Consider the following 27595-nt stretch of genomic DNA (forward strand, 5'->3'; position numbering starts at 1 on the left):
ATGGAATTATGTAGTGTGTTGAATCCTCATCCCATCCAATGTAGTTTTTATATAATGCTGGGGCTGGGCTACTGCCCACTGCCGTGCATATATGTGTTTTAGATATTTTTGAACAGGGTCGGAAAAGGTTGGTAAAATTAGTGTGTTTCCCCAAGGGCAGTCCATGACGAATACAGGCAGTCAATCTTGTTCAGCTAACAGAATGTCATAACCAAACATCAGGTTCTCCCAAAGGAGACCTCTAACTTTCCTGGGCTTGTCCCCCTCCATTTGGAGTTTTATTTCATATAGTTTATGTGGGGCACTTATCCTAGTATCAGGTGTTTCCACAGTGATATAATCAGTCAGTCAGTCAAAAAGCTTTTGTTATCGGTTAAAAACCATAAAAAGATGTAAATACATAATTACAGAAAAAAGTACACAAAGACAGCTAAAAAGAAGGATTTTTGAAAGATCATACACTACAATTCTAGAGCACAGTAAGTTCATAAAATAGTTTAAAAAAAAATACATCATGGGGATTTTTAGGTGCATTAAAATGTAGTGGCACTCCCTAACCAAAATATTAATAGCGAACCACGTTCGTTAGAATGATTAAGCTACTGCAATGTTGGTAATCTGTGGGCTTCCAGCTTTTAGTTTTGCACACCTTGAGTGCCACATGGACAGGAGGAAACTTGCAGTTGCAAAGACTATCAGGGGCTTGGTGTCATATTTAAGGATTCTGAATACCTCCCTGTAGTCCCTAAATCCCATGGACTTACCCAGTTGAATGATCCATTTGGCTCTTGCCCTAGAGTAGAAGGGGCAGAATCGCAGAACGTGCAGATCTGTCTCTCTGCTACTCGCACACCCAGGGCAAGAACTCGCAGTGTATAGCGTGTTTGACCACTTATGTGTTCCGCCCCTAAGAGGCAGTGAACCATGTCTGAACTGAATATATAATGTCTTAGCCAAGGGAGGTTGGATATCATCCAAACATTTCTCAAAATGGGGATGGGCCTTGATATCCAGAAAAGTGTTGGTCAGCCTGCCCATGGAAGGATTTTTTGTTATTAATTCAATTCAGTAGCGCTTAAGTGCCACTCTTAATGATTTCTTGGAATACAGGGCACAGGTCTCCTCAGGGGACGACCACATGTCCCCTTTCCTAAGGCATGGCAGAGTTGCTTGATGTAGTTTAGCCAAGGGATTTTCCCCACGCTCCCCCTGGACAAGAGATCCCCCAAATCCTCCCTATATGGCTCAAGAGCTCGGGGGTCGACCAGAGGCGTCTCCAATACAGGAGGGGACGATTTGATACAATCTCCTGGATGGGTACCAAACCTAGATCCAACCGAAGTGGTGTCAGGGGGTAGTCATGGGGAGCCTCAGAAGATGCCTAAGAAAGCTGTTCTCAGTTAGGGATAGAGAGGCAGGACTAACGTAACCCCATACATCTGCGCCGTAAAGCGCTCCTCCTCTCACCTGAGCTTTATAAGTTTCGACAGGCGGACCCAGCAGTTTAAAGGAGGTGTCATTAAAAACCTTTAAAATCCTACCAGATGATTGAGCCAGCTTCAGATTAGCCTTAACCATATGAGACCCCCTGTCCATTCTGTCGTTAAGTGTAACCCCCAGATAATCGAAGGTGGACACTCGTTCCAGCACCGTTACGTCCAAGTGGGGGTGAGGGCAATTAGCTAGTTTGGTGTTATAGACCATGAACTTGGTTTTAGAGAGGTTGATCTCCAAGTTCCTCAGTCTACAAAAGGAGCAGAATGCCTCTAAAGTGCGCTGTATGCCCATAGATGATTTTGACAGTAGAAGGGTATCATCAGCGAACATTAGGGGAGGTATCTTGCGCCCAGCTAAACTTGGGGAGTCCAGATCTTTTGCTCCCAATAGGTGGTCTATCAACCCATTGAGGAAAAGGGGGAAGAGCATGGGGGCCAAGACGCACCCCTGCCTCACTTCCTTTTCCACCGGGAACGGAGCCGACAACTCCCCACTCCTCCCATACCTCACCCTTGCATATGTACCTTGGTGCATAACTTTAAATAGATGGCACAGGTAGGCCGGGGCACCCATCTCCAGCAGTATTGCCCAAAGCTTATCCCTTTGGACCAGGTCAAATGCGGACCGGAGGTCCACAAAAATCAAGTACAGACTACCTGCCCCAATAGAAATGGTCTTCCAGTAGACCAACTGTAATCTAAATCTAAAAATTTGGTCGATGGTGGAAAACTTCGCTCGAAAGCCCGCTTGCAGGTAGGTTAGGATGTGGTGTTCGTCCATCCAACTCTGCAACCTTGTTAGAAGAAAGCGGGCAAATCATTTCTGGAGGACGTCGATCAAATTAATGGGGCGGTAATTGTCCAGGTCGAGTGGGGAAGCTTTTTTATGAATAGGGATAATTTCCGCCCCAACCATGTTGGGGGGATCTATACATTCTAAGATGAATGCCCACCTCCATTAGCTCTGGCAGTGCAGACACATTTATACAAGTGTTTTCTCCCATGATTCCCACCATGTGAATTTTTTTGCGAATCAACATCAATCAATAATACACATGTACCATTTGGGCCCCTTGGAATATGAATCATATACAATTTTGGTGTGGCATTCCCTATTAGGTGTCAAAATAGGAATCGAGGAAATGAGAGAGTATACAATTTGTATTCTTATTTTGCAGGCCCATCGTGTACCTGCCCATTGTGTCGAAAATAATTGGCAAGTCATTGCAGCATTTATGTTTGCATTGTTGAATGCGGATTTCCACTCCATGTCAAACCTAAAAAATATTTTTACTTATTTTGCGCCGCCTAACAGCAATTTTGTTCTTTACAGAATTGCACGAGAAGTTTTTCTATCCCTAAAAGATTTGTGTTGTGGCTAAATAGAAATATAAAGGGTTCATTTGTGTTTTGTATTTTAAAGGCTTAATTTATTAGCCTAGGTAGCCCTCCTTTCTTCCTATTTTCTTGACACTAACCTCTAAAATTGTTCTTGCATAGGCATATCGCGTGTTTCAAAACTACATGGTCTTTTCTTGTTTTTTTTGTTACTGAATAGTCTCTATATTTGTGACATTACATACCGTGGGTAAGTCCTGTCACCAGTTTATATTGGTGATTTGCCAACTCAGCCAAACACTTATAAAGGTTTATAAAACAGCAGTCTGTTTGTAGCTCTGATACATCTTTACTCTTGACTGTGAAAAAATATTTATCTTGTGAAACCGCAAATGAGGTGTCAACAGAAAATGAGCTCCAGTGCTTTTTTGGTTAGGCCATGTCTAAAACCATTATGTTTTACAGAGGGCTGTAAATGTATGTAGAGAATGCAGGGGAGAGTATAACTCATAGGTGGAATCAACATTTATTAAATCGCCTATGGATTTATCGCTTTAAAATGTATTGAAATGCGAGTCTGATTTGGAAAGCCTATAATATGCACGTATGAGCATTAAATGGGGACACACACACCAGCCCCAGGCCTTGCTGGGGATGGGAACTAGAGGCACGGGCCTACGACATGTATACACAAAATGGGCTGTCCCTAGTTTGGGTTCCTACAATTTCCTACAGAGTTTATTCGAGGTGCAACACCAGTGGGGGCCACTACTTAGTTTTAGAAGCGCATCCCTGTCTCCAGGTGTATGCCTGCCCTCTATCAAACAAAGTTTTTAGAGGGCGAGGACAGCCTATGATGAACTATGACACCGGGAGGTGTGTGAGGCCAGTCTGCCACTTTTTGTGGGATGCCCCCACTGGTGTTTCACCTCGAAAAATCTCTGTAGGAAATTGTAGGAACCCAAACTAGGGGCAGCCCTTTTTTTGATACATTAACTGGGGACCCCATATGTATGTGCGCCTACATGTCTTTGGAAACTACCCAGAGTACGCTGCTTCTTTTTTGCACAATTTATGTGTCACTCTATGCCTAAAAAGGTATTATTTGGCGTGTATATTTATATACTCGTGAAATATGGGGATGTAACCTGATACCCAGTGGTTTACGTGTTATGATAGCTCCCACATTCGAGAACTCAAACCGAAGCCCATCTATGCTCAAAGAATGGGCAGTATCAATTTAGAGGCCTCTATGAATATGGTGCATATATTGATTAAATATGCGGATATCGACAGGGCAGAGATCCCTAAACAAATTTAGAAAGTCAATAGTCTGCTGGAAGTGCATGAACAAAAAGAGCAAATAAGAAAAGGCCTTGAGGACATCGAGGGGCGCTTGAAAAAATATGAAGATACAATGTATCTCCCTTTTTTGGGACTGAATTGCATGTATTTTTTTTTAATATCATTCCATTTTTCATTTAATGCCACGTGTTTTCTGCAATGATGTTTTACTATGTTTATCATTTTCAATAAAGCTTTCTAAACTTAAAAACGTGAAAGATTTTTAAATTTGCAAGAGACAAACAAGATTATGAAACCGGAAGGGTGTTCACTTTTTCCAAGAGATTTGACACTGTCAAAAGACATGGCTTTGCCACGAATATTGGAAAACAAAAAGGGAGAGCAAGGGATAATGTTCACCGGAGGTGAACGGAGAATACTCCTATTCCCCTGATCAAGGACTTAGTTAAACAAAGAGAGGAGTACCACCAGAAGTAAAACTGAAGGTTTCCTAATGGGGTGTTTTGGATGATAAAAGGAAGGGATTCATCCTTTTGTAAGAAACCCCTCACTCACCAACCTAGTGGTGACATGCTTCATCATCGGGGTCCCCCCTGGTGGCCTAGCGTCACCAGGGTGTGCTTCAACACCTGAAGTACAGTGGAGCAGGTTGTGAATGTAAGTGCAAAAAAGAAGAATGTTAAAAATTGTCTTGGTTTAACTTATAAAAATGTGAATTTTATTTTAAAGCAACTGGACAATATTAAAAAGAAAGGGGGGGCGAGATACTGAGAGGTAAGTTACGGCCAAAGTATCTCTATATGTGTATTGGTGTGTTGGTCAACATGTTTCTACCATAAGGGTGAGTACCCGGTATTCTTCAGGACCAAATACAAGGAGATGGACGGTGTGGGCCCCCTAAAAGGCACACCCTATCCTATGTCCTCGTGTACCTATTGGCAAAAAATCGCCAATGGTAGAAATGCTCGATTAAAAATGGATGAGCATAGTCATTAAAAAGCAAAAGACCTGTGGAGAAGAGAGAATAAACAGTAGTCAGGCGTAATCATTCTTACTAGCCTGTTACGTTGTGCTGTGTCTTTGTGCTCTCATACTTCATGCCACTGTAATTAGGAAAGCTTCTTGTGATCAAAATGTGATGATCAAGTGTCCGTAGAGGGCTTATTGTAGTGCCAGGACAGATATACTTATCAATAGGTGCGTGCTCTGTCGCATGCATTATATTTTATCGCGATCCCACTCATTCTTTTGATACAACAGAGGCGCGGTATCTCATTCTGTTCACCCAACTATGGTGGTCAGGAAAATCGGGGTGCAAGGTTTGCCCGTATACTAAAATAACGCACAAGTACTAACAAACATGTAACACTGAAGGGACACACGAGTACTGCATGGCGGGGAAAGGCTTACTTCTTAGTATGCTGTCAAATGCTTCGGCGGGCAGGGGGTAGTCTCATCATGCAGTTGAACATATTCTGTAATATAGAATATGTACTGGTAGTGAGATACGGGTCCTTAACCGCCGAGGGTCACGGTGACTGTCAGACTAGGTTTGCGGTAAAATCCCAGGCTAAATATGCGTGGTTCTGTGGGAAGAAGGCTTGAAGTCTACTTACAGTTCTCTGGTGGTACGTGAGGCCATTAACCTACTACTACCGTCCGCTGCTCGGCTAGTAATGCCGGTTGCGCTGAGATCGGTAAAGTGGAAAGCGCAGCTTCCAGGTGGGATCACGTGGTGACGTTGTCATGGTGATGGAAACGAGGCCAAGAGCTACGGGGGCCGGGAAGCGGCATACAGCGTAGTGGTCTCATTGGATCCGCCTGGAGCGTGAGTGTCTCAGGACGTATCCTAGGGGATATGAAAGTGCCGAGTGTTGCCGAAATGCAAACACGGATCGGCTGATTGAAAAGGCAAATAGTGTGCATCAGATTAATGCCAGTGAATAGTTCAAGACGTATCCTAGGGTATATGTAAAAGAGCCGAGTGTTGCGGGAGTGCCAGCAGGGATCGGCAGATTGAAAAGGTAAATAAGATGCATCAGATTAGTGCCAATGAAGAGATTGGACTATGCCCTGGGAAAGTATTCCAATTGAAGAAAGAAGCATCGATCGCTCCAAGTGTGGGGCGGTCGTGGTGGGTGGTTGGAGGTGGGGGGGGGAAACTATCCAGAGGGGGGTACCTAAGGAACAGGGAAAAAAATGCCACCCATAAATGGGTTCTGTAAATCCATTGGATTTATAACAACGTGTTATGAGTACAGGGGTGGAATATGGAGGGAATGTTAACCCTCACTAGGAGCCTGGTAATATCACTGGTACATGGTTCATGGGGTCAAGGAAAAGGTGTGTTACTTGAACACTGATGCCCACGTGATATTGTCGTTCAATCCTGTTTTGTGGGTCGAAAGTCTATAGATCCATCGTTGCTCCTTTTCAAAGAGACCATTTTGTGCATTGGTACCTGGTTGGATTTGTTCGATCACTGTCCATTTCATGTTGTTAGGTGTATGGTGTACCGTCAGGAAATGGTCTGTGAGTCTTGTTGTATTTTTCTTGCATCGGATCGTACTTCGATGTTCACATATGCGCTGCTTCACCTTACGTGTGGTCATACCTATGTAGGATTTTTCACATGTTCATGTGATAAGGTATATAACGTTGCTGCTATTGCAGTTAGTATGAGATCTCTGTTCCCAGACTTTGCCTTCCTCTAGATTGAGTGTCTTAGTATTATCAGTGAGATGGCATACACTGCAGTCTCCGCACGCACCCAGAGTGTCCTGTTACTGGTGGGAGCCCCCAGATCTGGGTGATGCTGGGATTGCTGGTGGTTGTTGTGGTCTTGGGTCTGGTGTTTACCAAGCTGTTTTTGAGACTGTGCTTTTTTGTATGAAAATAGTGGCTTTTCCCATTTGAAATTGCCTGAGTTAAGTATGGACCAATGCTTGTTTATGCTTTTGCTGACTTGGTTGGATATGGCGTTGTAGGTGGTAACGCATGTGAGGGGTATAGTCTTGTTGATTCTAGTTTTCTCCTCAAGTAGGGCTTGCCTGGGTTGCTTTCTTGCTCTTTTTTGGCATTTGTTGATGATTTTAGATGGGTATCCTCGGTTTTTGAGTTTCTTGGTGAGGTCTTCCGCCTATACCTACCGTTGGACCATCAGCACAAACAGACCACAATTAAAGCCCCTCAGGTTTGGACACAAGTTCAGTGCTATGAAGCAGTGAATCTGATGACAACAGGGAGCTTGGTCCTAGTGCTCTACCGACTGTAGCTGCACATTTTACACCAGCTGGAGAGCTTAATTTTTTGCATCAGGACCGGCACCAAACCCTCCGGCCTCGGATCCCTGAGACAAAACAGGGCGGAGTAGAAACCAGCACAGGAGGGAAAGGCAGAAGCAACACAAGCTACAACAACAGGGGCAGAGGCACACAAGCCAAGAAATGGCTCCATCACTAAATGCCACTGACAACACCGTAATCAATTTGTCTGATACTGTTTTAAGCACAGCCGAAGTACAACTATTATCCCTCGGTCTTACTTACTGCCCGAAAAGTAATTTTAAATACTGTCAGTCCAGGGTAGATGTATTTAAATGTATTCGTAAATTGATACTCCTCAAATTTTACAAACTTAAGAACCGAGACCAACATTAGTTTACCTTCAACAAACACTGTGCCTTCCAATTTACAAGTAACAGACATTAGTACATTGAGGCTCCTACACTCACTGGCCATGGAGATGGAGGATAGTATTACTTCCACACAGGAGGATCTTATGGCAACAGGTATCAGGTGTAGGAGTCCCACCAGCAGTCCTTTCCGCCCTGCCTCTACGTTCATACCTGTTATGCCTAAAGATGCAATTGACATTTTCAGTGATTGTGTCATTAATGAACTTAAGAAACTCAACAGAGCAGTCTACCGTACTAACCATTGTAGACGTTATTTTGATGTGCAATACTCCAAACTGATGCTCAACCTAGGAGAGAACAATAACCTTATCATCAAAAAGGCAGATAAAGGGGTTCTATGATGTGACAACGCATACTTTTACAACGCATGCGTTTACAGCGCATTTTTTACATCGCAACATCCTTTACAACTCATTCCAATACATCGCATGACACGTCATCGCATTTTAAGAAACTACCTTTACAACGCATTCCATTACATCGCATACTACCTTTACAATGCATTCCATTACAACGCATACCATTACATTGCATTTATGATAAGTATAGGATAGTATAGGGGTAAAAATTACTATTCTAACTCCAGGTGGTGCAACAGTAGGGTAAGTGTTGGATAGTATAGGTGTAAAAATTACTATTTTAACTCCAGGGGGTGCAACAGTAGGGTAAGTGTTGGATAGTGTAGAGGTAAAAATTACTATGCTAACTCCAGTAAGTGCAACAGTAGGGTAAGTGTTGGATAGTGTAAGGGTACTATGCTAATGACTGAGTTGTAATGACATGTGCTGTAATGGTATGCGTTGTAGTGACATGCGATATAATGGTTGCGTTGTAAAGGCATGCGATGTAAAGGATGTTGAGATGTAATGACTGCATTGTAATGGTAGTGCGATGTAAAAGTTGCGTTGTAAAGGTTGTTTCCCCGATAAAGGTAGTCATATAGTGTTGTGGCCTAGGGATCAATATATGGAGGAAGCCATGCGTCACTTAAATGACACAGCCTGCTACAGAAAAGCAACGTTTCAAGATTTAAGAAACATTAAGGAGAAGACTTTCAACATCTGGCACAGTGGAAACGCATGGGGCTTCTCAGTAAGAATGAAATTAACTTCCAGAGGAATGATTTTCCAATAACCCCAGTATTGTACTTTATTCCTAAAGTACACAAAAATATTACACCTATCCAAGGGAGACCTATTATTTCAGCTCAGAGAAGTCTATCTGAGCCGATGTCTAAGTATGTTGATTTTTTCCTCCAGGAGCATGTTTTGGCCCTCCCTTCATTCATCAAAAACACTGGGCATTTCCTCATGAAACTTCAATCTGTAGTATGGGACAGTGATTGTTTATTTATTGTTATGGACATCACTTCATTATACACGAGTATCCATCACAGTGATGGCATTAAAGCAGTCAGGCACCGTTTGGGTCAACGAAACATTCGCCTCTATGAACAAAATTGCTGTTGAATATGATTGACACATGTTTGAAAAACAATCATTTTTTATTCAACAAAAAGGTTTATCAACAACTGAGAGGAGTGGCGATGGGGGCATGCTTCTCCCCCAGCTAAGCCTGTTTACACATTGGCTGGTGGGAGGAGCATGTCCTAAAGATCCAACACAAAACTATGTATGATGCCCATGTCCAACACTGGTGGAGATTCATCGACATGTGTGCGTGGTATGGAAGGGTTCTTTTGAATCCGCTGAAATGTTTATCAATTCCATTAACATTAACAATCTCAATCTAAGGTTCACTGCCAACATAAGCAACACTAGTGTTGAGTTTCTAGGTGTTGAGATGTATATAAATGAAGGCAAAATACAGACTGAACTGCACAGAAAGACCATGGTGGGGAACTCTATTCTTCATGCTAAGAGTTCCCATCCCAATCACCTTATTCAGAGCATTCCCTATGGGGAGTTCCTGAGGATCCACCGCATTTGGAGTTCCCCACATGACTTAGAGGTCTGCCAGCATCAAGCGTTCCAATGCTTCCTAGCACAAGGATACACAAACAAAGATTTGAACTCAGCACTTATCAGAGCCAATAGTCACTCTAGAGAAAGTTGCCTGGAGGGAGTTTCCAATATTAGAATTTCAGCTTTGTCTGATTCCACCACGGCCATCAATACATCAGATGAAGTAAGGTTGATCACCTCGTTTAGCCGACAGCAAAAACAGATTAGGAAAATCATGTATACAAATTGGCCAATAGTTCTAACTGATGTAACACTGTCTCAAATATTACCTGGCCAACCCTCCCTTACTTTCAGGTGTGCTCCTTCTATGAGGGATGCACTGGTTAAAAGAAGTCCTAAGATTAGATCTTCTACCACCTGGCTGTCCACTAGGACTGTTTTTTTTAATGCAGCTCCTGCCGAGCTTGCAAATTCGGTATCAATACCACAGAGTATACCATTGCTTTCTTTTGACAGCAAACCAACCAAAATTCAGGGGCATTACACCTGCTGCACTGATTACGCAGTGTATGTTTTGGAGTGCACTTGTAAACTCAAATATGTGGGGAGCACTAAGATCCAAGTATTTAACAGAGTACTTCAACATCTGCGCGCAGTGGTCAACTCAGACCTGAATTACCCTGTTGCTCGTCATATGAAACTTGTTCATAACAACAATCTAAATGAACTTAAGTACTTTGTAATAGGGGCAGTGGCTAAATCAATTCGAGGTGGCAATAGAGAAAAACAACTTTGTCAACTTGAGTCATATTTTATTTTGCAGTTAGATACAAGGATGCCTAATGGGCTCAATATGGGAGATGATTTACACAATTTCTTGTAATCTGTTTTTGCACGTCTCTCAATCTGTTTACATTTTTTTCAAAGAGATTATTCAAACTCACATGATTGTAATACTGTGACCCTGATTTTACTCTGTCATGTGCTTTTGTTTGGACTTATCCCCCTTTTTCTCTACTGTATGTCTTAAACCTGTAATTTATGCAGTTTTGATTCAATCAATTTTTAGTATTTGTTTCCACAGTTTACATCTAGTTCAGTTATTATGCACTCGCATTTTATCTTGAACTAGATGGCTTACTGGGGGCTTCGCTTCAGTTTAAGTACTGCGTTCCAATTCATTTTTTTGTCATTTGCCCTTTCTTGCACATTAACTGAGAAATAAGTTGATGTGCTCTTCCTTGATCCATGGAGCCTAGCTATTGCAAACAAGTATTGGCAATGCCAATACGTATGGCTTTACAAGAATGTTATATATTGTTTGTAAATTGTATGTAAATGTTAAACATTATAAGTAAAAAATGGGAATGAATATGTATGTGTGTGGAACCAAAGATCAATGTAGGTTAATGTCTGCCCTCCCCATCTGTACTCATACCAGAGAGAAACTATGTAGATTATCATGTTGCCTAAGACACTTTAGTAGGATTACCATATCATGTTTTTGTCCATGAAAGTTCAATCAAAGGCTGCTGGATAAATAAACTAAACGATCACAGCTGTATGGTGGGCAAGCACTTTTTTTCTGGATGCACACAACGTCTGCCCGATCAAAACTGTGATATATTACTTGCAGGTACATTCCCTTCTCCCTGCTGCCCTATCCCTATTGGATTGTGCCATTTAGAACTGTCATCTGAAGGTTCTATGGCTGATTCCAGCTGACTAGAACCGGTTATGGTGTTCAGACGTGAATCCTAACAGGATCTTCAAGCTAGAACAGTAGTATGCACAAGTGTAGGAAGAAAGGACATTTGGTTGGAGTATGCAGAGAACTACGTTCTAAACAAGTGTTGGTTGTTGAACCAACCAGCCCACCAGAGACTAAATTGGTGTTTCAATTAAAAATTGATGTAGCAAGTCTCCATTCATGCAGAATTACTCTTAAAAAAACAGCAATGGTTTGCCTTATACACTGCTTGATAATACATTATTTACAGAGCTGTTCCCTGACAAAAAGAGGAAACTGGAAGTACCTGATATCAAGCTGGGGGGGTACAGTGGGGATCCCATACCATTAGTGGATATGACCATGATGCAGATTGGTTTCAAAGGAAGGAACACTGTAGGAATTATTTATATCACTGAAAAAGGATCTACTCTGTTTGGCTGGAGACACCAAGAAGAAATAGGTATCAAGTTAGATCCCACAATGTTTGGATCAAGTATACTGGTGGACCCTTCTGTCTGTGGCTATGATGTCCGCAGTGATTTCTCGGATGTTTTTATTAATAAGTTGAGCCTATTGAAGAACTATCAACATAGTATAAAGTTAAAATCCTAGGCTAAACCATGGCACATAAAGTTAGACCTGTTCACGCACCGGTAAGATTTTGATGGCGCCTCAACCAAAATTTTAGACAATGTTCCTTGACTTATGTTTTGGGGGGAGCCTGACACGAAATCGGTATTCTACCGTGTTTTACTGTGAGCGATGGGCTCATGTTTTAAGAACATGTTTAAGAGCAATCTATTTTCTTCTGCTTACTGCCATCATGTTCCTGATTCAAGTTGGGAGAGCCCGTTACGATATCGGTATTTCACAGTTTTTTCTCAGAGTGATGGGTTCTTGGTTTGAGAACATGCTTAAGAGCAATTTATTTATTTATGCATATTGCTATTATGTTTTTTGTTTCAGGTTAGCGCTTATGAGATAAACTGGGCCCTAGACGCTATTGGATTGTTTCCTTTTTAAGACGATACATATGAATCCACTATAGTTAGGTACATGATCGTAGTCTCCCTTTTCTTCTTGAATCTTGGGTCGGGTCGTAAATACTGAAAACGTATTTCCCTAGCTAGTGCTAGGCTATGTATTGATTGTTTTTTATGATTTAGGTTCGAGCCGTGGAGATTTATCGGGCTCTGGAACTTTGCCTCTGTGCTTTGACAGATGGTAGATATTGGCCGTCTGCACCCAGGTAATATGCCTAATTTGATTTGTTTCTTTATATATTTTAATAATAATTGGGCTTGATATCATGGACTAGCAAAGGACCTTCCTTGCATCTAATTTGCCTCTCACAGACGACTTTGGTATTTGGGCGGTTTTATCTACCCTTTGCTTAAATGTTGCCCTATGCTATGTTGACATTATGGTTTTGTCTCCTGCGGTATTGGGAAAGCGTTTTCGACTCTAACGATAACATGTTGTTGTAGCTTCGGAATACGCTTAGTTTACTTATTCGAGACTCCCTCTTGCAGCCTTGTGGTACTATGCAGTACTAATTTGATTTACTTGTGTTTCTCACAACTATTTGGTATGGCTTCAGTCATCCCAATATTGCTGCTCTGTGTTTTCTTGAGCGGCAATATATTGCTCACGTGCCTGTCCTGGTGTAGCCTCATCTGAGTTATGTATATGCCCATTTTGGCTTTAACATTGACTTTCTTTTGATAAGATATATGCCAGATCTGAATGGTGGCTAATATCAGTGTACAACTGTTACCACAGATTTTTTACAATGGATTCCATGACCACGGATTTTTTACAACGCAGGTCATGTTACAACGGATCCTTTTACAACGCTATTCACTACAATGCAGGTACTATTACAACGCAATACCATTACATCGTAAGTATAATTATAGGTAAGTTTATCTTTTTGGGGGTTTTGGGGTACAGGGGTATTTTTAGGTTTTAGGGCTGGGTTTGGGTTTTGGGGTACAGGGGTATTTTTAGGTTTTAGGGCTGGGTTTGGGTTTTGGGGTACAGGGGTACTTTTAGGTTTTAGGGCTGGGTATGGGTTTTGGGGTACAGGGGTATTTTTAGGTTTTAGGGCTGGGTTTGGGTTTTGGGGTACAGGGGTATTTTTAGGTTTTAGGGCTGGGTTTGGGTTTTGGGGTACAGGGGTATTTTTAGGTTTTAGGGCTGGGTTTGGGTTTTGGGGTACAGGGGTATTTTTAGGTTTTAGGGCTGGGTTTGGGTTTTGGGGTACAGGGGTATTTTTAGGTTTTAGGGCTGGGTTTGGGTTTTGGGGTACAGGGGTATTTTTAGGTTTTAGGGCTGGGTTTGGGTTTTGGGGTACAGGGTTATTTTTAGGTTTTAGGGCTGGGTATGGGTTTTGGGGTACAGGGGTATTTTTAGGTTTTAGGGCTGGGTTTGGGTTTTGGGGTACAGGGGTATTTTTAGGTTTTAGGGCTGGGTTTGGGTTTTGGGGTACAGGGGTATTTTTAGGTTTTAGGGCTGGGTTTGGGTTTTGGGGTACAGGGGTATTTTTAGGTTTTAGGGCTGGGTTTGGGTTTTGGGGTACAGGGGTATTTTTAGGTTTTAGGGCTGGGTTTGGGTTTTGGGGTACAGGGGTATTTTTAGGTTTAAGGGCTGGTTTTGGGTTTTGGGGTACAGGGGTAATATTAGGTTTTAGGGCTGGGTTTGGGTTTTGGGGTACAGGGGTAATATTAGGTTTTAGGGCTGGGTTTGGGTTTTGGGGTACAGGGGTATTTTTAGGTTTTAGGGCTGGGTTTGGGTTTTGGGGTACAGGGTTATTTTTAATATATATTTACAATTTAAAAAATTTAAATTAATTGTATTAATATATGTTTTATTTTTTTAATAATAAATAATTTAAATTAATAATACATTAATAATTATTTACATTAAATATTAATTTTATTTACTTACCTGTAATTATACTTACGATGTAATGGTATTGCGTTGTAATAGTACCTGCGTTGTAGTGAATAGCGTTGTAAAGGGATCCGTTGTAACATGACCTGCGTTGTAATAGATCCGTGGTCATGGTATGCGTTGTAAAAGGACCCGTTGTAACGTCATATATCCGCTAATATCTCATGGAACTCCTCTTTCTAGGATCTTGCTACTATTAGATCGTATGGGTACTGGACCATTCTATCTGTATGTGTTGTCACTAAGTATGGGCGAAATTTGAGAATTCACGTTCAGCGAATTCACGCGAAATCGACCTCGCAATCCGCATAATCCGCGAATTCGTGCGAATTTGCGGATTTTTTTTGGCGTGTTCGCTGGGTTTTTTGCGTCTTCGCGGGCCGCTTGCAGCGCAACAACCGCGAAGTTACCCATGCGGTCGTACATGGGCGCGGCTATCTTTTGCGCGTTGCGTATTTCCGTTTCCGGGCGCTATTGGCAAATTTGCGTTGTGTGCGGCGCGCTATTACAAGTTCGCGTGTGTTTTTGCGTGCTCGCGGGGGAAATATTGCGCGAACTTACCCATGCGGTCCTGAACAAGCAACGCCATCTTGTTTTTCATTCATTGCTATGGTTCTGGGCATGCTTTCTCTATCCAGCTTCAATCTTTTCCATCCTTTGCTTGTTTGAAGTTTTTTTTAATCTATTTTACTTATTATCTATCCCTCTATGTTTCTAGCTCTATATTTTGTGTTTTCTTCTACTTTTGGTTAATTTAATACTACTTTTTTAAACTCTTTTCTTTTCTTTACTTTTTCCCTATTCTCTTTCCTATTTATTATTTACCTTCCTGTCCAGACCATGGCAAAGGGAGCCGGGAAGCAGCCTGACAAGGGAAAGGGTCCCGCACCCCATTCCCGGCTCCCATGCGGGCGATTGAGGGAGGAGCAAGTCACAGCCTGGGAGATCTTCAGCGCGGAGGAGGTGGCCGCACTGGTTTATTATGTGCAGCGCCGCCTCTCCAAGACCACGGCAGGCGGCAGGATCGCTAGCGGGTACGGGCTCCGGGAGCGTCGGAAGCTGTGGGAGAAGGTGTGCCGGGCCATGTATAAACACTCTCAGGTCCGGCGCACCTACAGCTAGGCCACGCACCGGTGGTCCGACCTTCTGGACCGTGAACACGACCTGCTCGACCTGCTAGGCGTCGAGATCCCCGGGCTTGGTGAGTAGTAGTAGGTATTTAATCACTACTCTGTTTTCTCCTGCTCTATGTGTTATCATATTGCAAATTTTTATTTTTTCCGAAGAGCAATAATGCTGCCGATTACATTGTAGGTAAATTATGTTTCAAAATCTTCTGTGATTGCATTTCAGGTGCACTGCTCTCCTGCTCAGTGGTGGTGCTACTATGCTTATTTGTTTTCGATTTTGTGCTCATTTCATTGGCCTGAGTAATTATGTATGAGTGTACTGTACAGAACTGCGTGATGCTAGACACTAAGGGGAAGATTTGCAATTACTGGCGCATACCTGCAAATGGGGCAAAAACGACACAGAAGTGTCACGCATCTGTGCCCTAAAGGCGGCGCATTGCTGGAGTTGCGTCGCAACCATGACGCAGCTCCAGCAATGCTCTGGGGTGCCTTCTCTGCCCAATGCTGCATCAAGCCATGCGTCTGCTTCAAGCAGGCGCAGGGTTTTGAGTGATGCAGCATTGGCCTAAAAGTGACTGAGTGAAATCTTGTAGATTTCACTCAGCCACTTTTAGGATGCGTTCCTGCGCAGGAACGCCCTCCCTTGCGCCGGAACGCCCCTGATGGTGCAGGGCTTTACAACGTGATGCATCTCCCAGATGTGTCACCTTGTTAATATACCTCGCACCATGGCGCCTCTTTTGCGCTGCCGCTGTGTTACAAAAGTCACGCAACGACGGAGCAAAAGAGCCGCAAGGGGCTTGTAAATCTGCCCCTAGAGACTCAAGTCCAGTCCTTCCTTAGTACACCTGCCACTAAGAAGAGATAGTGGTGGTGGATTCATAGTTTGAGTATTTTAATGACTGGTTATGTAGTAGGAAACTTACTTCACTGGTCTGCAATCACGATGGACTTTGTCTGTCACTTCGCTTGCTGCGGAGTGCTGCCTGTCAGTCCTAGTCGAACCTTTTTGTAGTTGGTTTAGTGAGTTACAAAACTTTCCAAGTCGACGGTCCACGAATCCAGTAATACTAATATCTTAGTAGACCACATCAGATAGGTCAATAAATGTAGTGCAATTGTTGTCTATTTGCTATTTCCCGGAAATAATTTGTTATTGTTCTTTTGAAATGTTTGATTTGGTTGACAACAATCATCCATGTTTGGGTCTTTCTTTCATGTTTTACATCAGCTCCCCCGGGGGCAAGAGGACGAAGGAGGTAGCGGCGCCGGCAGAGCAGGAACAGGTAGACCAGGATTGGTCCGGCGAGGGCTCCTCTGCTGGCCCCAGTAAGTTTTCATGTTAATATTAATAATTATACTTCCCTATCTTTTAGAGTACCTATTTTTATTAACGTTCCTCATTCGATTTTTGATCTTCTTGTAGACTGTTTCTAAATTCTTATCCTGCCTCTACCATGACTCCCTGTGGTACTACTAGATTATTATTATTAGTCTGTCTGTGTAGCTAACTAAGCTTGCACAGTTGGCAAAAGGTGTTAAACTAAACTCACATTCTATTCAGCAATAGCTCTATACACTGAGTGCAGTCCTCTGGGTTGTCCATATTGTCTTTTGAAGTCTTCTAAATGTTTATGCTTTGACAATTCCAAACAATAAAATGTCAATGACCACCAAGAAAGAATAAGATACTAGTTTACTTTTTGATTGGATAGGAGGACAATCCATACTACTATTGTTGCAGGGACAATTCTGCACAAACCGAACTATGGACACTAAATAGTGCATTGTTTATCAATTATAATAGGCGCAGTTAGACTTTCCACATACCTCAGTCATAACAGAATTTGAACCCCCAATCTCCTTACTGACTAGCTAGTGTGGCAGAGTCATTTAGCTCCCTAATTCATCGATGATTGATCCCCAATGATGATTATCCAACCCAGGACATAAGACTACGGAGTCATAGTCCAGAACTGTCAGAGCCATGGACTCATGCTTGCAAATTGCAAACCCTTTCGCTCACTCACTCATGACCAAAAACCATAGAGTCTATGTACGTTTTAAAGCTTTATTAAAAGTAAAAACATTTATTAAAATCAAGTTCATCATACAACATAAACGGTGGATTGAAAATGGAAAAGTGCTTAGTGATTTCACACACTAATTGTGGGCGAGCCCTCACCTGGTTGGAACTTCAAATCATATTTGTGGTGCTGAATCGTTGCTGACTCCGTCCTAGTGATGATGATCTGATCTTGCTCTTGTTCTTAGAAGGGAAGCTTCTGTCTGTTATGAGAAAAATGGTGCGTGTTAAAAAGCAAGCATTCATCAGTTGTGCCAAAAAGTGTAGCAAGACAACACCCTTCCCTGAAAAAAGGGCAATTTTTTGTTTTGACTAGACAGTCACAAATTATTAAATTTGTTTGTGTAGTCGTAGTGACATTTTTTCATTCCTAGACAAAATACTGGGGAGTGGTGTTTATGGCATCTAAGAATCTGAAATGTATTTTCTAGGCGGAACATCGGCACAACCATTCACCGGTGCCGGGGCCAACGTGGAGGTGGGCACTCCTGGGGCGGAGGCGGTGCAACAGCCAGCGGAAACTGCTGTGGGGGATGCCACGGTAGTGGCGGACAGTGGTAAGCTATTATATTCCTTACTTATTGAGATTGCAGACTGCAGAGTGTGCTCTCTGCACGGGTGTATAGGTTGTACAGTACAAGTATACTATACTGTTAAGAAGACTTACAAATTTAGAACAAAGTTTTTATCATCCAGGTAGTAGCCTACTGTAAATTGACTTCAAATCAGCTGTGAAAGTTTTTTCGAGAATCCAAGTCAGATCAGAGATTAACTTGATGGATGGGATGAACGAAAAGGGAAAGAAGGGTGTAAGTAAGTGTGGAAGGACGAGCGAGTTAAAAGTAATGATGACTGGCAAAGAATAATACGTGTTTGATTGCTGCCCGAGGTGGCTGGGAATATGATGCATGGCCGGTTGAAGGATGAAGCAAGGATGGGTGGAAGGAGAAAGGGAAGAGGACTGCCTGGGTGGGTGAAACAGAAACTGTATGTGTGCGCAATATATCCTTTGGTTGAAATTCAAATGCAAGTCAAGCACGGATGCATGGCTTGCGGTTTGCAAAATAAAATGAAAATGTTGTTTCCCCGTGAGAAAAAGTAAGGTTTGTCCAGTTGAGACATTAAGAAGAATGATTGACATTTACTTTTAATGGATGGATGCCTGGATCATGGTATTATCTGACTCATAGATAGCATATGTGTATGTAGAGAGAGTAGACAGTCACTGGATGAACTAAGTGTTACTTTGAAGAGCATGTAACACCGCACCCGCACGTCCGTTCCAGTGTAGGAAAGGCAAGGAGAAAGAAGTTGTAATTTTTCCGAATACTACCATGAATAGTAGCAGTAGTTTGCATTGCAAGCACAGCATATATCCGGCGATTACGGGGGCCACTCACTACCTCTGTTAAAAATGTTAGTACAACTCTGTCATTCATGTGTGGCCTATCAGTGTTCACTCAATAAAAAACAAAGCACCTAAAGTCATCCCATACGTAAGCAAATACATATCCTGTGATATTTATCTTCTTCATTTTCCTTTTCTAGTAGTCATTGGCACTGTAGGGTGAAAGTTAAATTAATTAAGCAGTAGCCCTTGTAACAGAGTATTCTCAGTGCCACTCATAATAGAAAAGTAAGAGCTTCACCACCTGCATGTACTGGACTGGTACAGTAACGCAAGCCTGTGTCATCATGGCGTGCGTCTGTTTTTCTCGGGTGCAAGTTGACTGCATTGGCATTATGCCAGCTTCCAGAAGCTTACGTAACAATTTCGCTAAACAAGAGAGAAGAAGAAGAATAAGACTGGTGTACTGTCATAGTCGTCTCTAATGTAGTGAGTCCATAGTGCTCGTAGAATTGATTCCTGAAACTCCCACTAATGTTAGAGCAAGGCTGAAGAAGTGGGAGGTTAGATAGATACAGGCCACAAATGTTATGTACTGTGCTTGCAAGTTGCTAGTTCTACTGTGACACAACTTTCTGCTGAATTATTTTGTGTTAATCTTAAAGAGCATTGGTTACAGACTATGTCTTTCTTTCTTCATATAGATGCTCCTTCAAAACTGTCACAGAAGGAGCTGGCTAGACGGGCCCGGCAACGGAAACTGGAGGCGACTGTCAACGAATATCGGCGGCTGGTGGCCCAGGAGGAGGAGGACACGCAGTCGACCTCCACAGCATCCACAGCGACAGCTGCATCCTCCTCCGCTCTCCCATGGTCAGCCAGTCAGCGCAAGCCTCCAGCGGTGCGGAGCCGTGGTACCGCAGCCACCCGCTACCACCAAGCAGCCAAAAAATCAGCTGCCCCCCACAGCACTTCAAAGGCACGCGTGCACCGCCTAACCCTCAGGGTGTCCTACCTTGAGCAGGAGCAGAAGAAAATGAAAAGCCTGCTCAAGAACCTCCGCAAGGAGCATGACCACCTGGCCAAAAAAGTACACCGCCGGCGGCATTAGAGGAGGAGAGACTGTCCCTTGCCCCTTTTTTAAAGACTTTTGGGGGATGGGAATTGGGAGTTGAGTTTTTTGGACTTTGGGGACTTTTTATTTCACGGACATTCCTTGGGGTTAGGGAGGGGGGGGGTTCGGGTCTTGCGGGATAGTTTATTTTTGTTAGGGATATAAATAATTATTACTTTCAACTTAAACATAGCATACGTGTTTTTACTGCAGTTGAGGCTGGGCGGGGGGGTTAACTGTAAGTTTGTTTTCCTGAAACTTGAGTGGCTTCTTGATTCAAATTGTGTAAGTAATTGCCCAAATGTTTACAAAACTAAGTGCCTCTCACAGAGTTAGTGAATTCAATTGTCCTAGGACTTTACTAGTACTACCGTCAATCTTTCGTCTCTCCTACTACTCCATTATTCTTCCTCCCCCCAAACGCTTATCTTACCTGTAATTTGTGTTTGAAAATAGGGCTAGGCACAGGGCTGGCTGCATGGCAAATGGCGATTAAGGTTGGCAATCCTGGGCGGATGAAATGGCATCTTTGCGGTGGTACTAGTGGTGGTACACAGTGGCAGTTGCAGCATATGAAAAAAAAGAAAAGGAAACCTTGATTGGCCTGAGCAGAGCATTAGAACGGTACGATAGATACTATAGCACATGACAGTACACTAGAACAGTGCCATAATGTAGCCTTACAAATGCTAAAGTATTGAAAGTATAACTACTACTTGCGTGGAATTTGACATTGGCTACTACTACAAAAAATAGTACTGAAGGTGAAGGACACAGCAGCGTAATCATTTGCCACGTGTAGGAGGAGGATGTTCTTGATGATCAATCCAGTTGATGGCGCCCATGAAAATCTGCTTTGATTTGCCAATAGTCATGGGTCTGTGTCAAGCTGAGTAAGAATATATCCTCAGATTCCTTCACCAGCCTTGAAATGTAATTCATTTTGTGTTGCTATGACCTTATCCTCCCCAGCAAGTGTGTGGAATTATTGCTGTCATTTACTCACACATCAATGAAAAGGACACAGCCCGCGGGAAGAGGGTTAGGGTTTGGAAATTGGATGGGAATGGTTTTTTTTGGGAAAGTTTTGTTGAGAGAAGAAAAAAAAAGCACAGCATGGACAAACAACAAATGAAGATAAACAAATCTTTGGATACGAAGCTATCCATAAATCTTTTAAGTGATATAAAGGAAGTGCATGCACTACTGCATGCATCAAGTTGTTTGCTACATGGATAGGTTACTGAAAAGTAAGTAGTACTTTCTACAACGTACTTAACTATGAATGAAAGAATGCGACAGTACAGGGCTGCAGTAATTATGCGTTTTCACTTGCCTATCTATGCACTCAGAGAAACACTTTGTACATTAAATTAGTTTGAAAAATAGCAAAGTAAAACCTATACAATGGCTGGAGGGATGAATTTAGAAGCAGAGAGCAAAGAAATGCAGAGTCACACTCATAGAAGTTCACAGCAATAACGTTACTTAAAAGATAAGTACAAATGAATGGATACTGTTACTGTATGTTGTTGTAGTTGTCCTGTTGAATTTGGGAAGTTGCATGCATTCAGCGATTCCTCTTATTTGCGGTACTCCTCCATTCCATCTGACGCTCCATCGATCAATGTTGGTGACCAGAAGACACCCGTCCACTGCCTGCCTGGTGGATGCTGAATTTCGGCTCGCTAATGTGAGCCTGACTTCATCCTTTTTCCCATTGCACAGGGTGAAAGCCGCCCTGTAAATGTTGATGGAAAAACAGGAAGTGATATTAAAACACCACTGTGAAAAAAATATATAAGGTACGTACGCTGTGTAGTGCAAAATGTCACACTTTCAGTTTCAGAATCGACAGTACAATAGTTTTGAAAGGGCGTACTCTGAGTCTCCTTTTGAAGGATAAATAAGTATGGGCGAATTTTGCGCATCTTTCCCCTCAAGCTAGGTGTACTGTAAACTGCGATTTTAGAACAAAATTAGACCTTTCCAGCAGTGCTCCCAGACCCTTAAACCCAGTCGCAAAAATGTAGAAGACCCCCAATCAGACCCCAAAAAACGTGCGATACTGCTACCTGTCTGAGGCCTAGTGGAAAATGGTGACAAAACGTACTTTGAAAGTAAAGTAGGCCCAAATCCCCCCTTTTCCACCATGGATTTTCTTCAAACCACTTGCAACCAAAATTAGACATTTCTCGACAAGTGCTCCAAGAGTAGACCCCAGAACCCAGTTGCCAAAATCTCGAACACCCCGTACACATGCAATACTGCTAACCCTAATGAGCCCTAAGTTAAAAATAGTGTCAAACGCTTTCTTCAACTAGGCCAAATCTCCCCTTTCCCACCATGGATTTTCTTCAAACCACTTGCAGCCCAAACTAGGCATGCCCAGCATTTCTCCAAGACCCCCAACCCCCCCCAGACACCAGGACCCCCCCCCCCAAGCAGCCCCCCGAAAACACGAAAGTGAGCAAAATCGCTGAAAAGTGGAAAGCTTTTTCACCATGGATTTTCTCCAAAACACTTTTATCCGGTATTAGGCCTTCCCAGCAATGCCCCCAGACCCGTTAACCCAGGTGAAACCAATTTTAACACCCCCAAACAGCCAAAAAGCAAAACCGGAAAAAGTGACAGACAAATGTATGCCTCATTCCCAAATCACTCCATGCGTGCTCTGCAGCTAGGCCCTAACTCCCCTTTGCCACCCTGGATTTTCTTCAAACCACTTGCAATCAAAACTATCCATACCCAGCGTTGCTCCAAGACCCCCCAACCCCCCCAATCACCAGGAACCCCCCCAAGCAGGCCCCCGAAAACACGAAAGTGAGCGAAAACTCTGAAAAGTGAAAAACTTTTTCACTATGGATTTCCTCCAAAACACTTTTATCCGGTATTAGACCTTCCCAGCAATGCCCCCAGACCCGTCAACCCAGGCGAAAAAAAGTTTAACACCCCCAAACAGCCAAAAAGCAAAACCGGAAAAACTCACACTTAGAAAAATATAGGCCTCATTCCAAAATCACTCCAAGCGCGCTCTGCAGCTAGGCCCTAACTCCCCTTTCCCACCATGGATTTTCTCCAAACCACTTGCAACCAAAATTAGGCATGCCCAGCATTGCTCCAAGACCCCCCAAACCCCCCCCCCAAACATCAGGAACCCCCTCAAACAGCCCCCCAAAAACACAAAAGTGAGCGAAAAGTCTGAAAACAGAAAAACTTTTTCGCCATGGATTTGGTCCAAACCACTTGATTCCGATATTAGACCTTCCCAGCTATGCCCCCAGACCCCTGCAGCCACCCGCAAAAAAGCAGAACACCCCCAAACAGGCAAAAAGCAAACATGCAAAAACAGGGACTTAGAAAAATGTAGGCCTATTTCCCAGATCACTCCGTGCGCGCTCTGCAGCTAGGCCCTAACTCCCCTTTTCCACCATGGATTTTCCCCAAACCACTTGCAACCAAAATTAGGCATGCCCAGCATTGCTCCAAGACCCCCCAACCCCCCCCAAACACCAGGAACCCCCCAAACAGCCCCCCGAAAACACGAAGGTGAGCGAAAAGTCTGAAAATTGAAAAACTTTTTCGCCATGGCTTTGGTCCAAACCACTTGATTCCGATATTAGACCTTCCCAGGTATGCCCCCAGACCCCTGCAGCCACCCGCAAAAAATCAGAACACCCCCAAACAGGCAAAAAGCAAAAATGGGCCTACCTTCAATTCAGTCCAAATGCGCTCTGCAGCTAGGCTCTAACTCCCCTTTTCCACCATGGATTTTCGGAAAAACAAATGCAATCAAAATTAGACTGTGCCAGCAGGGCTCCCAGACCCCAAATCCCACCCCAATAACCTAGAAGCCCCCCCAACAGCACCCCAAAAACAGGCAAGTGAGCAAAAACGGAAAAACTTTTACACCATGGGTTTTGTCCAAACCACTTAATTCCGATATTAGACCTTCCCAGCAATGCCCCCAGACCCGTCAACCCAGGCGAAAACAAGTTTATCACCCCCAAACAGCCAAAAAGCAAAACCGGAAAAACTCACACTTAGAAAAATGTAGGCCTCATTCCAAAATCACTCCAAGCGCGCTCTGCAGCTAGGCCCTAACTCCCCTTTCCCACCAAGGATTTTCTCCAAACCACTTGTAACCAAAATTAGGCATGCCCAGCATTGCTCCAAGACCCCCCAACCCCCCTCAAATGCTAGGAACCCCCCCAAACAGCCCCCCGAAAACACAAAAGTGAAACAAAAGTCTGAAAACTGAAAGACTTTTTAGCCATGGATTTGGTCCAAACCACTTGATTCCGATATTAGACCTTCCAAGCTATGCCCCCAGACCCCTGCAGCCACCCGCAAAAAAGCAGAACACCCCCAAACAGGCAAAAAGCAAAAATGGGCCTACCTTCAATTCAGTCCAAACGCGCTCTGCAGCTAGGCCCTAAATCCCCTTTCCCACCATGGATTTTCTTCAAATCACTTGCAATCTAAATTATGCTATCCCAGCAGTGCCCCCAGACCCTCCCCCACAAATCTAGAACACCCCCAAACAGCCCCCCAAAAACACGCAATACTGCTAGGCCTCAGTTTAAATTGTGCCAAAACGCTGTCTGCAACTAGGCCCAAACCCCCCTTTTCCACCATGGATTTTCTTCAAACCACTCGCAATCAAAATTAGACTATCCCAGCAGTGCTCCCATCCCCCCGACCTACCCCCACAAATCTAGAACACCCCCAAACAGCCTCCCAAAAACATGCAATACTGCTATATTCAAAACATGGCAAATTGCGCTGTTCACAAAACATTGCTGTTTTCAGCACTTCCACTACTTCGACCCTCTTGAAACTTACCTGGACAGTCACTTGTTCCAGCAATTCACAAGAATCTCAGCAAGGCAGAACAAAATCGAACCACTGCACTCTTTGAAGAAGAAGAAGAAGAAGAAGAAGAAGAAGAAGAAGAAGAAGAAGAAGAAGAAGAAGAAGAAGGTCTACGACTAGTTTTCACTTAGTTTTCACCCAAACACACGCGCCCGCAAAACACCCATAAAGGCCAAAATTCTGCCAATTCAGGACCAAAGAACACCAAACCCTCCTAAAACCTTGCCAACATCATTATGAACGAGCCATTTTGCAAACATAACGGATGTTTGGCCCAAGCTTGAGGCAGTGCCATGCAGACGGTCAAGGCAGGCACCACTGAGTGAAGCAACCTGATGTAGCATACCTAGGCTCTTTGTCAGACAGACAAAGCATATCTAATTGTATGCAGCAAGCCACATAGCCCCACTTTTACATGAATTGCTGTCTGGAGTGGACTCTGCCTGGCATAACAACAACAGTACACTGCCTCGCCCTCAACCACTACATACCACGAACAGACAGACATGTAGTTCTGCTGTAGTAGTTGTTGTAGACTGGTTTACCTGCTTGCCACTCATGAATTGGCCATAGTTCTTCCGTAAACCGACGCTGATGATCCATCCGTCCCAGTGAGTGACTGTAAAGAAAAAAGATATATTATTTAATCAATCATCATGGTATATTGGCAAGTGAGTCTGCTCCAAGGACATTTTGCATATTGTGAAATGCAACATAGTGGCCCCTGAATTTGAAGTACAATTTGAATTAAACATGGTAAAAACAAAACAGAGTAGTTGACATGAGTTACAATTGCTGTGTAAAAGATTAAATAATAACTAAGACAAGACATATGATTCATCATTTCATGCACAAAAAACAAACAGCAATTGGTTTCATCAGAGCCAGACAGCCATTGCTGTCCACTGCATGCCATCTTCTCAATTATTCATTACCTGTTCTACTTTTTGTCCGCATCTTCTTTGGAAAGTGAGGGCCCACAGGGCAGCCTCTCCTGTCAATATCAGATGTAACACTGTCAGCAATCAGCAAGCATGTAGTCAGTCAGTAATTTCAGTCCCACTTGAGGGGACTCGTCGTAAATTAATCCATCCATCTGCCTTGAGGGAAATGGATAGGGGGAGTCTGGAGGAGGAGTATAGAGGAGCATGATTGAGTTTAAGCATGAGCGGGAAATCCGTTACGCTCGCGAATTTTGCGGATTTTTGGGAAATCCGCAATCCACGAATTTTGCGGATTTCCCGCAAAATCCGCAAGAAAAAAATCCGCGAACGTAACGGGTTCAAAAGTTGAACCCCCACTCATGCAACTATTTTACAATGGCGCCAGCAAGCTGCCAGCGCCGTTGTAAAATAGTTACAAAGTTAGCTTGCACAGGAACCACTAGATAAAACGAAGCAGGTGCTTCCTGTGCAAGCTAACTTTGTAACTATTTTACAACGGCGCTGGCAGCTTGCTGGCGCCATTGTAAAATAGTTACAGGCACAGCCTTACACAGGTCACTCAAGGGACCCCTGCGCCCTTCAGGGCGATTGCATAGTAACACACACATGGTCACTCGAACTAGCTGATGCTCAAATTCAGTGACTCATTCATTAGCCCAAAAACAATCATGAGCGTCTTTGAGGCTGGACAGGTGTGCCTCTTCCCAAATCTACTGTGGAAAATCAGCTGTGATGCTGGGTAGAGGGCGGCCTTTGCATGGTCGCTCGAACTAGTTGATGCTCAAAATCAGTGACTCATTCATTAGCCCAAAAACAATCATGAGCGTCTTCGAGGCTGGACAGGTGTGCCTCTTCCCAAATCTACTGTGGAAAATCAGCTGTGATGCTGGGTAGAGGCCTTTGCATCCTTGACTTTCATGAGCGCAATCCCCGTGCTGTTCCTGTGACCAGGAGCTTCTTTCTCTTCATATAATTGTGTTCGCACGGGTTGCTGCAAGTTCGCACGCGTTTTGTACAATTTCGCAATCCGCAAATTCGCAAATTCGTGGATTGCCAATCCGCAAAATCCGCTCATGCCTAATTGAGTTGTGAACTTGTGAACCTCAGGAATGCAGACCGCGGCACCTTCAAATCAATAAGGAATATAAGATGAAGACAGTGCTGCTGATGGACTTGTTGTGATTAGGTGATTAGAGTTTTGTTTTGGTAAAAGTTGCAAAACAAAGAAAGAGACACTGGAATAAAAGTGAATAAGGACGAAAAAAAGGAAGTCATTTTCAGGCCTCGGTGTCAGGGAAGTAGAGCTAGTCCTCAAACTCCATGAATTGAGACAGGAGTAGGTCAGGTAACAGAGAAGAACTTTCATCACCTACGTCGGTGTCCTCTTCTTCCTGCGTGCATTCATGTACTTTGTAATCTGGTGGTATGAAGTGCTGATTCATCTTGATCAGTGTTAACCTCTCCACATTTTTGGCCGAGAAGCGGGTCCTTTTTGAAGTTACAATGGCACCAGCAGCACTGAAAACACATTCAGAAGACACGCTTGCGAGTGGGCAAGACAAATAATTTAGAGCCAGGTTGGTGATCAGTGGCCATACAGGCATTTTCCTGTACCAATACAGCAATGGGTTCTTATTAACAAAGACC

The sequence above is a fragment of the Lissotriton vulgaris genome, chromosome 7 (assembly GCF_964263255.1).
Source record: "Lissotriton vulgaris chromosome 7, aLisVul1.2, whole genome shotgun sequence".
NCBI classification, from domain to species: domain Eukaryota; kingdom Metazoa; phylum Chordata; class Amphibia; order Caudata; family Salamandridae; genus Lissotriton; species Lissotriton vulgaris.